Here is a 12,191-nt window from a genome sequence, read left to right on the forward strand (position 1 = left end):
GAACTGACAATGAATATAACCACGGTAGTTATTCACATGGCGCTAACGCCCGCTGTATTAATGCATGTGCTGATCGCGTGGCCGAATGGATAAGGCGTCTGACTTCGGTGATCATGATGATGATGATGATATCAGAAGATTGTACGTTAGAGTCCTGTGGCGGTCGCTTTCTGCAGAAAAGATCCGGAAAACCACCATGTTACTCATCAGCTGTAAGTTATGCATTTTCTTGCAAACATTGCAGGGCGCCTTTTCAGGAAGTATTTCCTTGTTGTTTGGTTCATACAATTTTCTCATATCATTAATTTATTGAGCTCCTAAGAAATCAATCTAATCTGTGTAATCTTAATAAATTATTGATGCTCCCGAATGGAGCAACAGGGCTTTGCAGCAATAGGTTTAATAGAATTCTGTGGGATGGGGAATCTATTCTCCTCAGGAAGAGGTTTAATAATGAACTGAATGAACTGTTTTTGTTTACAGGGATGAAAGGCAATGTCACTGCGCGAGTAATCCAGAGGCCCGCACTAATTTTTGCGGACACGGAGTGAATCCCACCATGGCAGCTGGTCAAATTTAAATTCACTGATTTGATCAATCTGGAATTGAAAAATAGGCCTCAGTAATGGCCGCCTTGAAACCACCGTCGACTGTTATAAAACCTCATTTGGTTCGCCAGTGCACTTTAGATAAATCAGTCTGCCCTCCTTACCCGGTCTGGGCACATGTGTCTCCAGACACAGAGCAATGTGGGTACTCTTACCTGCCCTCTGAAATGGGCGAGAAAGCCATTCTCAGTTGAAGGGCAATTCGGGAAGGACAACAAATGTTGGTCCTGCAGGTTAAATCCACAGCCCATAAAAAGAAGAATCATTAAGAACAAAGGAAAGGCCTGGTAAAGTTTTGACTGTTTGCATCTTTATTTTCTTGTAATAACAAGGCTGAGGGGTGGCCTGATTCTGGGCTTTAAATTAGTGAAAGATTTTGAGAAATTTCATTTCGATAAAATGGACCAGAGAAGGGCAGATAAGAATGTATCTCACTCTCTCATACATGTCGTTGACAGTTGGTGGTTTTAGCACAATGAGGTAACTGCTCCAGTGTATCAGAGAATCCTAAGTGTACGAGAGGAATTCCACCAGCAATGCATCCCCGACGTCCTCCAGGTTGAAGCGATTCATTCATGCTGATGACTGGGAGCAGGTTGTTAGTCATCGTTCAAAATGGCCAAAATCTGTCCCCCAAGCTGCAGCACGCTTTGAGTCACAAGATCTTAATGATGAGGCAGAATGGCGGCACAGAAGAAAATAACGGGAAGCTAATTCTGCGCTCCTGATCCCACTACCTCGCGGGACATCCTGTCCCATGTGTCCAAAGATCTGTGAGCCGAGAATCGCCCCGTTCACTCACATTCCATAGGAGAAACTTACGGACCTGAGTGGATGTTCTCCTCGAATCGATGGACAGACAACGACAACAAATGTTTGTTACAAAGTAAATGTCATTAAAAGCCACGTTCAATATTAGTGTTGCTAAAACTTCCCATCGCCAACAGTTGGGAACACCTCCACCCAAATGTTCCCCTCCAAGTCACTCACCATCCTGATTTGGAAGCATATCACCGTCCTTCACTGTCACTAGTTCAATGTCCAGGAATTCCCTCGCGAACAACACGATGTGTAGGTCTACACCCCCGGGACTGCAGAGACTCAAACGCACCACCACATTCTCAAGTACAGCTATGGACTTTCAAGAAATGAAACCTGTCCTGCGGCGCCCAAATACTGTTAAAAAAATAAAACGACTTAAAGGGAGGCTATTCCTTCGTTCTACCCGAGTGTGCTGGCATCTACTGGCCGAAACCAGAACTTCAACAGAGGGAAGATATTCACATCAAGTTTCGATATTGCAGGAACAGGTCAAAATGAAGAATTAATAATGGAATGAGATAGGACAGACCTCGTAATTTAATCAATAAATCCACTCTAAAAATCACTATTAAATTATCATTGAATCGGCAGCATTTGCCGTTTGCTATCGTCTGGAACATTGGAGACGATTAGCGCAGCTGTAATTAATGGAAATCTGGAAAAGTGTTGGAGGGAGAATGGATTTCAGAGACAAACAGATAACGTTACATGAAATAGTCTGGATGGAGGAGTGTGTCGAATAGTTTATCAAATAGAACTAATTGACCCAACTTCATTTCGGTATATTATCTATTGAATTACTCCAGATTTACAAAGTATCTCAGAGACTGGGAGATAACTAATAACTCCCCACTCGCATTGTGAACAAAAGACAGAGTCATACAGAATGAATCATTCACTCATACACACCCACAGTGACTGACAGATTGACAATGAATTCCACACTCAAATCCTGCACCACACACAAAGTGACACAGAATGACTCCTACACCCATACACATAGAATAGTTACAGCACAGGAAAAGATCATTCAGACCTTTGTGTCTGGGAGTTGTCTTTCAATAGAAGCTCAGCTATCCAAGTCCACAGCATGAAAGCATGGGAGCAGAATTTGCAGGAGATACAATACATCTGGGAAAGTAAGTTGTGAAGAGGACAGAAGGAGCATGCAGCTAGTTATAGACAAGTTCTGTACATCGATAGAAACCTGGCAACTGGAATATAATGTGAAGTTATTTATTTTGGCAGACGGAGTACAAAATCAGATTATTACTCAAATATAGAACGGCTGTGGAATTCGAAGTTGCAGAGGGATCTCGGTGTTCTCGTGCATGAGGCGCAAATAATTAGTATGCAGGTACAGCAAGTTAGAAAGAAAGTTAATGAAAGAAACGAATGTTATGTTTCAGCTGTACATGTCATTTGTGAAGTATCTTGACCATTGTCCGAAATTTTGGTCTCCATATTTAATGAAGGATGTAATTGCGTTAGAAACGGTCCAGAAAAGATTTACCAGTTTGATAACTGACAGTGCAGTGCAGACGAGATTTACTCGGCTGAAAGGTAACGCAAACTGGGTGAATGGGAGGTAACTTGCTAGATGTACATCAGATCTTGAATGACCTTCACAAGGTACACCTTGTGGGTGAATCCAGAACAATAGACACTTAAAGAAAACTGATCTTCTGCTTTTCGGTCTGAGATGCGGAGAATTCTGTTCTCTCGGAGCGTTGTGCGACTTTGGAACTCTCTGACTCAGAAGGCGGTGGAGGCAGGGTACTAAATATTTACTAAGGCAGAGATGGATAGATTCTTGTTAGGCAACAGAATTAAGGGTTATCGGAGGTAGATGGGAATGTGGAACTTGAACCACAAACAGATCAGCCATGATCTTATTGAATGGCGGGGCAGGCTCGTGGGGCCGAATGGCCTACTTCTGTTCCTGTTTCCAATGTTCTTGTGTATGTATCCTAATTGTTAATTTCCCCTGAACTGGATTGCTGAAACGCACCAATACTCACGGTTCAGTGGGAGAACCAGAGTAATACCAAAATGTGGAAAAAATAAAACAAAACCGTGGGATTGCCAACTCTGTCAGACTGTATGGCTTCTTCTCGAGACGTATTCTCTGCAATGATTTCTCGGTAGATGAGCTCTGCCCCAACTTTTGTTCATTGTCGCCATCTCCATTGCGAAAAACCTTTTTTTTTAATTGCCCCTGGGATCGTGCAGAATGTGAACCCGACACCGAGCGCATTGTAATGCTATTGCCCTAAGCATGAATCATGCCCTCTGGCCAGTGAGCCAGCCGCTACATTAACGCGCACTGTAAACATATTTTGATTGTCTCCCTAAGCTTATCAACCATCTTGTCGCAACAAAATTGTAAAATCAGAAATGTTAATGAACAATGGACAAAATGCTGGAAAATCTCCCGGATCTGGTAGCATTTGTAAGGAGAGAAAAGAGATGACGTTTCGAGTCCAGCTGTCCCTTTATCAGAGCTAAAAGGCATAGAAAATGGGAGTTATTTATACTGTCGGGTGAGGGAATGAGTCATAGAAGGTGACCTGCTGGGATGGACATTTCCTCTCTTTTGCAGCAGCTACGTTTCCAACATATTCCATCTGGCTGGGCATTCAGCAGCGATGGTGAGGGTGACCTTCTTCCCCAAAAATTCATGGATCGAAAATCAAATGGATGGAGGCCTTTTTCCAAGCTCCTGGGTGACTGAGGAGTTGGCCGAGCGGGTTTAGCGATGGTCTACACGGGTGAGTTTAAAACTCACTCTCATCATGAATCTACGGAACTTTTAATAAATAGATTCCCTGTATTTGAACACACGTAGCTGTGGTCTTCCACACTTTGCTCATGTCGGTTCTTCACAACAATCTTTGAACTGACGCGATGGGAATTTCTTTCGCTGAGAGACACTACAATCCCAACATTGAACATCTGGTTGAATTTTCAGGGTCTAAGACAAAAAGGATCACATTTCCCCGTGAGTCTGCTGTGTTTTTCTTCAATTTTCCATTGTTATGACATCGTCTGTGACGACAGCTAGTGAGCAGAAGTGTATTGGCTGAGCAGCTCGCTTGTCAGCGGCTTGTTGGTCTAGTGGTATGATTCTCGCTTCGGGGATTTCGTTGTATGATCATGCGAGAGGTCCCGGGTTCAAATCCCGGACAAGCCCTCACTTGTTGCCAGTTTTGGTCCCAAATGCTGGTTGTTTATTTGAACAAAATACGTTGCGTTTCAAATGGCGGGATTCACACATCTCGAGATCAGGTTTGAAATCCTGCAACACCTCGCGACAATTTTCTCAATGCTGCACATGGAGAAAATGAAACGTTTTCAAGAATGTTCACCCACGTAACCACACTGTAAACTTATCACAATAAATCAATCAGGGCTTTCCATTGCTTATCGCGTCAGGGATTCTTGCATCGTGTATTCAATTGTATTTTAGTCAGAAAGAAATTGCAGTCTGACAAAGCTGGGGGTCACAGTTTGGTTTTGAATTGATTATATTTTAACTATGCTCCAGGCGTTTCATTGAGCAGGAAGTGAATCTTTGTGATACTGTTCGGCATTCCAGTCCAGAGGCAATTAACTCAGTGAAGAGGAGACTTGGAGAGGATGTCGGTATTTGATTAGACACCAGGACCGGGTGACATGCATCGAAGGATACTGAAGGAAAGGAGCTGTAATTGCGAAGAAACTGGAAATAACTTTCCAATTTCGGATTTAGTAAGGTAACAATGTTTTCAACTAACTATCTTGAGTATTTTGAAGTGGTAACCGAGAGTGTTGATGAGGGTAATGCTGTTCATGCGGTTTACATAAACTTCCAAAAGCATGGGAATTTTTAATTCGGCAGATTAAATTAAATGTATCAAAATGTGAATTGATCTGTTTTGAAGGAAGAACCCAGATTCAAGACATAAAATACATGGTACAATTCTAAAGAGGCAAATAAGTACATACATCTCCCAAACTGACAGGGATTGGCAGAGAGGTTTACAGCATGGAAACAGGCCCTTCGACTCAACTTGTCCATGCCACCCTTTTTTAACGACTAAGCTAGTCCCAATTGCCTGCGTTTGGCCCATATCCCTCGATAGCCATCTTACACATGTAACTGTCTAAAAGACAATATTGTCCCCGCCTCTATGACTACCTCCGGCAGCCTTTTCCAGACACGCACCACCCTCTGTGTGGAAAAATTGCCCCGTTGCACCCTTTTGTATCTACCCTCAGGATGTTCTCCATCAGGTTACCAACCACTGAGGTTAGACTCACCGGTTGGTAATTTCCTGGGCTATCCCTATTCCCCTTCTTGAAAATAGGAACCACATCCGCAATCCTGCAATCCTTCGGCACCTCTCCCGTCTCCATCGACGACGCAAAGATCATCGCCAGAGGCTCTGCAATTTCTTCCCTCGTCTCCCACAGTAACCTGGGGTACATCCCATCCGGACCCGGCGACTTATCTATCCTGATGCCATTCAAAGATTCCAGCACAACCTATTTGTTAAAGTCCACATACTCAATCTTTTCAGTCCACCGCAAGCCCACAGTACATCCACCCATGTCCTCCTCCTCTGTGAAAACCGAGGCAAAATACTCATTCAGCACCTCTGCCATTTCTACTGGTTCCGTACTGATTTTCCCGCCTTCACCTTTTATAGGCCCTATTCCTTCACGTCTCATCCTTTTACTCTTCACATATTTAGAGAACGCTTTAGGGTTTTCCTTAATTCTACTTGCCAAGGTCTTCTCGTGACCCCTTCTGGCTCTCCTAATTTCCTTCTTTAGTCCCTTCCTACAACCCGTATACTCATCGTGATCCCTGTCTTCGCCAAACTCTCTAAACCTTTTGGTGACTTTATTTTAGAGTGTTTTGAAGCTTCAAGAGAGAACTTGGTTTTCGGAGCATCTTGTAGAAAATCTCTGCCTTCAAAAGCATGATGAAGGAACTGAAGAACATCCTTATTAGTCAGGAAATTGTATTGTAGGAACCACTAGGATTAAAACACGATAAATCCCCAGGGCTTGATGCTTTGCATTCCACAGTACTTAAGGACGTGGCCATAGAAATTCTGGATGCATTCGTGATCATTTCCTGTTTTGAATCGACTCTGGAAGAGTTCCAATGGATTGGCGGTTCGCTAATGTAACTCCCCATCCCCATCCCCATATGGGAATTTCTGACGTCGTGGTACAGAAAGTTCAAAAGTTAAGCAATTGGACAGTGATTACATTTCAATAAATACTTTATTATCAATGAAATGTTTTGGGACGTCCTGTGGTTGTGAAAGGAGCTTCAGAATTTCCAGTGGACCTCCGAAAGGACACAGAAAGGTTCGTGGAATGGGATGACATGTGGCAGATGAAGAATAAAGTGATTCATTTTGTTGGGAAGAACACAAAGAGGCAATATAAAATAAAGGGTATAATTACAAAAGAGGATGCAGGAACAGCGGGAATATTGTGGACGTGTGCATAAATCGTTGAAGGTGACAGGACAGTGTTTAACAGCCGTTAATAAAGCTTAAAGTATCATTGGTTTTCTAATTGAAAGCAAGAAGTTAATACAAATTTACAGTGAAAAAAATGCAGATGTACTATTAGCTAACACATTTGCTCTTCTTAGCCTTGCCCCTCGCCTGAGGTGTGGTAATCATTAAGCTAAATCTTCACCAGTAAGCTCTCCCTGTTCAGAGGGGGAACAGTGGATGGTCATTTGGGACTAAGCTGACTGTACCTTTATATCTGGGTCATCTTCAGTAAGAAGTCTCACAACACCAGGCTAAGTCCAACAGGTTTATTTGGAATTTATTGAGTCAACTCACCTGTTGAAGGAGCAGCGCTCCAACAGCTCATGATTCCAAATAAAATTGTTGGACTTTAACTTGGTGTTGGGAGACTTCTTAATATGCCCACCCCTGTCCAATGCCGGCATCGCCACATCAGGATCATAGTTAAACTGCGTTTTTCATTATCTGCTGCTGTGTGGGGGTTGGGATCTTTCTCATTTTGTCTGTGGAATTGTGCGTGCACAAGAGATTTGGCCTGACCGTCAGCTCCCGGAACTGTAAATTAGTTGGAATTCATTCTGTATTTGCAAGCTCTGGGATTGGAAACGAGTTGATGTATCTCCTCATTTTGAATCTCCGATATATATTTTTCAGCGTCGCTGACTGGGCCAACATTTTTTTTTGTGTGTTCATTCATGGGGCTTGGGCGTCACTGGCTGGCCAGCATTTATTGCCCAATCACAGTTGCCCGAGTGCAGTTGAGAGTCAACCACATTGCTGTGGCTCTGGAGTCACATGTAGGCCAGACTGGGCAGGAACGGCAGATTTCGTTCCCTGAAGGGCATTGGTGAGCCAAATGGTTATTCCGATAATCGACAATGCATGAAAGCATAAATAGATTCTTGATTGCAGATATATTGCATTGAATTCAAATGCCACCAGCTGCCGTGCTGGGATTTGAGCACGGATCCCCACTGAAATTAGTTGAGTTTCGGGATCAATAATACCACCAATTCATCGCCTCCAAATTTCCCTCCAACTGAGTGGCTTGTTAGGCCACCTTTGCTGTTGGTCGGGAGTCACATCCAGGCCAGACCAGGTAAGAATTCGTTCCCGAAAGAACATCAGTTTATCAGTTGTTTTTTTTCTACGACAATCGATTCAAGGTATTTAATTCCAGACACTTTTATTGATGTCGAATTTCACCATCTGCGGTGGCGGTGGATGTGTGAGTGTTTATGTGAGTGTGCGTGTGTGAGAGAGATTAACTCGTTTTCATTCTGCTTTTGAGTATGGATTAATCCCCGATATTCCCTCACAAATACTGTGATCCCTTTGCACCATGAATTCTTATTAAAAAATACTGTCCCCTTGTGACCCTGATGGGCGAATGGTAGATGTGGTGAGGTTTGAAGGCAATGCCGCAGGGTGCTGAGTGTTAAACAGCCGATTTTAAAGCATGTGAGTAGGAAAGTGAAGAGTGAACTTGTCTGTGAGAAGATCACAGAAAAGCTGTATCTGGAGCTGCGTCCAAGAGGCAAGTTTTGTGTTGTCAGCAAATGAACTCCTGTAATAAAGGCACAAAATCAGAAAGAAGAAATGCTGGAAATGTTCAGCAGCTCCGAAAGCAACTGTGGAGAGATATTCCTGTCGCCAGGATGTAACTCTATAATTGAATATTTCATGTTGCTCAGATCTGACACTCTAAACACCTTCATGTAATGAACAGGTAGGGCGGGAATTGGGTCTCTGTTGATTTGGGCAAACAGAACAATGCAGCAATGAGAAACCGCTCACCCCCCGGCGGCTTGGAGAAGGATGGGACTCAGATACGGGCCTCTGGCTGGGATTGACAAATGGAAAAATACACATCGAGTTTTAAATGTAATAACAATCAAGATGTAATTCAAATCGATTTGTGCAGAGCTTATCCACACGCTCCAATGTAGTCAGGATGGCCGAGCGGTCTAAGGCGCTGCGTTTAGGTTGCAGTCTCCTCTGGAGACGTCTGTTCAAATCCCACTGTTGATAGTGATTTTTCCGTCGCGAGGCACTTTCTGAACCCAAAGGATCTCTCACCTGGCTGCACATGGGCAGCAGGTGCAGAGAAACAACGACGACCTGCAAGGTCCACTCCATCCTGACTTGGAAATGTATTGCATTTTGTTTCCCGCTTGAGGAGGGCGGACAAGGTCTGGTGTGCCTCCGCACTCAGATAGCGACCTTCCGCCTCCAGGCCCTGCAGAGGTACTTTTACGTTGAGCCCCCTCCACGATGGTGTGCCATGGCGACGTATTTCTTCCGCCACTGGCACGGCCTCAATTATGATGTGCAGCTCCTGCATATCGAACTGGGGCGTGCTTCGACCGCCCTGCAGGAGTTGCCCGTCTTTTACCAGGACCTCCTCACCGTCTGGAACATGGTCGCCTCGCGACGCAGCTCCCCCCCCGTCAGGAGTAGCGGCTCTCGTGCGAGAGCCGCTGCTCAGGAATCCGCTCCTCCAGCCGTATGACTTCAGGTGGCTCGCGGTGAGGAGGGCTGTGGACGCTGGGGTGACCAGAATCGGGGACGTGGTCGATGGCGGCGGGGCGGGCTGGATGAGTCCCCGCGTGCTGGCTGAGCGCGCGGGGACGACCGTCCGGCGCGCGGCCAAAGCCATCCGAGACCTGAGGACGGTCGTGCTCAGCCCCGAAACTGCACGCAAACTCGAGGCGGCGCAGGCGTGCGGTGGGATCCCGCCCGAGCGTTCCCCTGTTCGGACGTAATTCCACATTGGCCCAAAACCTCAACCCCCCTCCCTGGGTGAGGTGCCCCACAGCCTGAGCCGCCTCGTGGAAATGTCCTCCGTGCCTTTTTCTACTGTGCCGAGGCGTTTCCTGTGCGGACTGCTGCTGCACACCTTCCATTACCGCCTCCTCGCCTGTCGCCCGGATACACCTTGGTGGGCCTTGTTGCCGCCGGGCGGCGGAGGTCCCTGCGAGAGGTCCCTCTCCGGAGGGATCTCCCCCAATTACGTCGGGGACCTGAGGGACCAGCAGTGCCGCACAACCGTAGGATTCACTGGTTCACGGGCTCCGAAGACTGCCCTTTCTGTGGCCTTATGGAGTCCGTGGACCATGTCTATGTTGTGTGTCTTAGGCTGCACTCCCTTTATGTTTTCCTAAAGAACCTTTTATTAATGTTTTGTTTGCACTTCAGTCCCACGCTCCTCATCTACGGACACCCGGTGCGGAGAGGGGAGGGTCGGGATAGCGACCTCCTCGTGAACCTGCTCCTGGGCCTGGTGAAACGCGCCATTTACCGGTCCAGGCAGCGGGCGATCGAGGGGGCCGTCCATCCTGACTGTCTGCCCCTCTACCGCGGCTACGTTCGCGGCCGGTTGTCCCTGGAGAGGGAGCATGCGGTGTCCACGGGCGCGGTTGACGCCTTCCGCGCCCGCTGGGCACCGCAGGGGTTGGGGTGCGTTATCGACCCTAATAATCACATTTTAAATTGATGTTTTTAAGTTTCCTTTGTATTTTGATTTCTGTTCGGGCTGTTCCCCCTCCTTTTTGGGGAGCTGCCCCTTTTACTTTGTCCCGACTTAATCTGAGTTTGTTTATTTGGTTTGACGTAAAAAGAGGGCAAATGAACTCCTGTAATAAAGGCACAAAATCAGAAAGAGGAAATGCTGGAAATGTTCAGCAGCTCCGAAAGCAACTGTGGAGAGATATTCCTGTCGCCAGGATGTAACTCTACAATTGAATATTTCATGTTGCTCAGATCTGCCACTGTAAACACCTTCTTGTAATGAACAGGTAGGGCGGGAATTGGGTCTTTGTTGATTTGGGCAAGCAGAACAACGCAGCAATGAGAAACTGCTCACCCCACGGCGGCTTGGAGAAGGATAGGACTCAGATACGGGCCTCTGGCTGGGATTGACAAATGGAAAAATACACATCGAGTTTTAAATGTAATAACAATCAAGATGTAATTCAAATCGATTTGTGCAGAGCTTATCCACACGCTCCAATGTATTCAGGATGGCCGAGCGGTCTAAGGCGCTGCGTTTAGGTTGCAGTCTCCTCTGGAGACGTCTGTTCAAATCCCACTGTTGACAGTGATTTTTCCGTCGCGAGGCACCTTCTAAACCCAAAGGATCTCTCACCTGGCTGCACATGGGCAGCAGGTGCAGAGAAACAACGACAAGGGGCGGCACGGTAGCACAGTGGTTAGCACTGCTGCCTCACAGCTCCAGGGATCTGGGTTCGATTCCTGGCTTGGGTCACTGTCTGTGTGGAGTTTGCACATTCTCCTCGTGTCTGCGTGGGTTTCCTCCGGGTGCTCCGGTTTCCTTCCAAAGATGCGTGGATCAGGTTGATTGGCCATGCTAAAGATTGTCTCTTAGAGTCATGAGATGTGTAGGTTAGAGGGATTAGTGGGTAAATGTGTAGGGATATGGGGGTAGGGTCTGGGTGGGATTGTGGTCGGTGCAGACTCGATGGGCCATATGGCCTCCTTCTGCACTGTAGGGTTTCTATGATTCTATGAACTGCAAGGTCCACTCCATCCTGACTTGGAAATATATCGCATTTGCTGTGGCTCGCTCGCAATCGTGCAACTCCCTTCCGAACAGCAGTGTATATGCACATGCACCACATGGACTGCAGTGGCTCAAGAATGAGTTAATCGCCAATTACTGAGAGAAGTATTTAAATTTAACAATAAATGCTTTCCGGCCCAGTGACACGCATATCCCGCATGAATGAAGTATTTTTAAAAAATCTACTTTCGAGCAGTAAACTATGTGTGTGCATCAAATCCTGAACACGTCTACTTTTATACCAGATGTGTGTCTGAAAACAGTAAATGGAACCAGCTCACGATAAATCGCTCAATGTTTAGCGGAAGAGTTTCACTGAGTGATGTTTGCGATTCCCTCTGATGTGCTTGTTCAATGTCGGGAAAGGCAGATTTGAAATGTTTACAGGGAAATCGGTGCAGTCTCGATGGGCCGCTGTGGGTTCAAATATTTTCTTTCATGAATCTATCCGAGTTCCCATAGCATCTGGGGAGAAAGAAACGGTCGTTCCCGTGAAAGGTCTGCATCTGAAATGTGAACTATCTCTATTTTCTCAGATACATTCCAGATCTGGTAATATCTCTTTTTTCACAAACACCACCAGATCTGGAGCGTTTTTCCAGCATTCTGCTGTACCAGGAGTAGCAGTATCAGGCTCTG

General features: G+C 45.9%; 1 non-coding gene across 1 annotated transcript; it reads left to right on the forward strand.

Moving 5' to 3' along the window:
* The first annotated feature begins 4,533 nt into the window (after nucleotides 1–4,533).
* Nucleotides 4,534–4,623, forward strand: trnap-cgg (transfer RNA proline (anticodon CGG)). The gene is given in 2 exon segments: nucleotides 4,534–4,569; nucleotides 4,588–4,623. It is a non-coding gene; the product is annotated as a tRNA-Pro (tRNA).
* The last annotated feature ends 7,568 nt before the right edge of the window (nucleotides 4,624–12,191 follow it).

The sequence above is a fragment of the Mustelus asterias genome, unplaced genomic scaffold (assembly GCF_964213995.1).
Source record: "Mustelus asterias unplaced genomic scaffold, sMusAst1.hap1.1 HAP1_SCAFFOLD_124, whole genome shotgun sequence".
Lineage (NCBI taxonomy): Eukaryota > Metazoa > Chordata > Chondrichthyes > Carcharhiniformes > Triakidae > Mustelus > Mustelus asterias.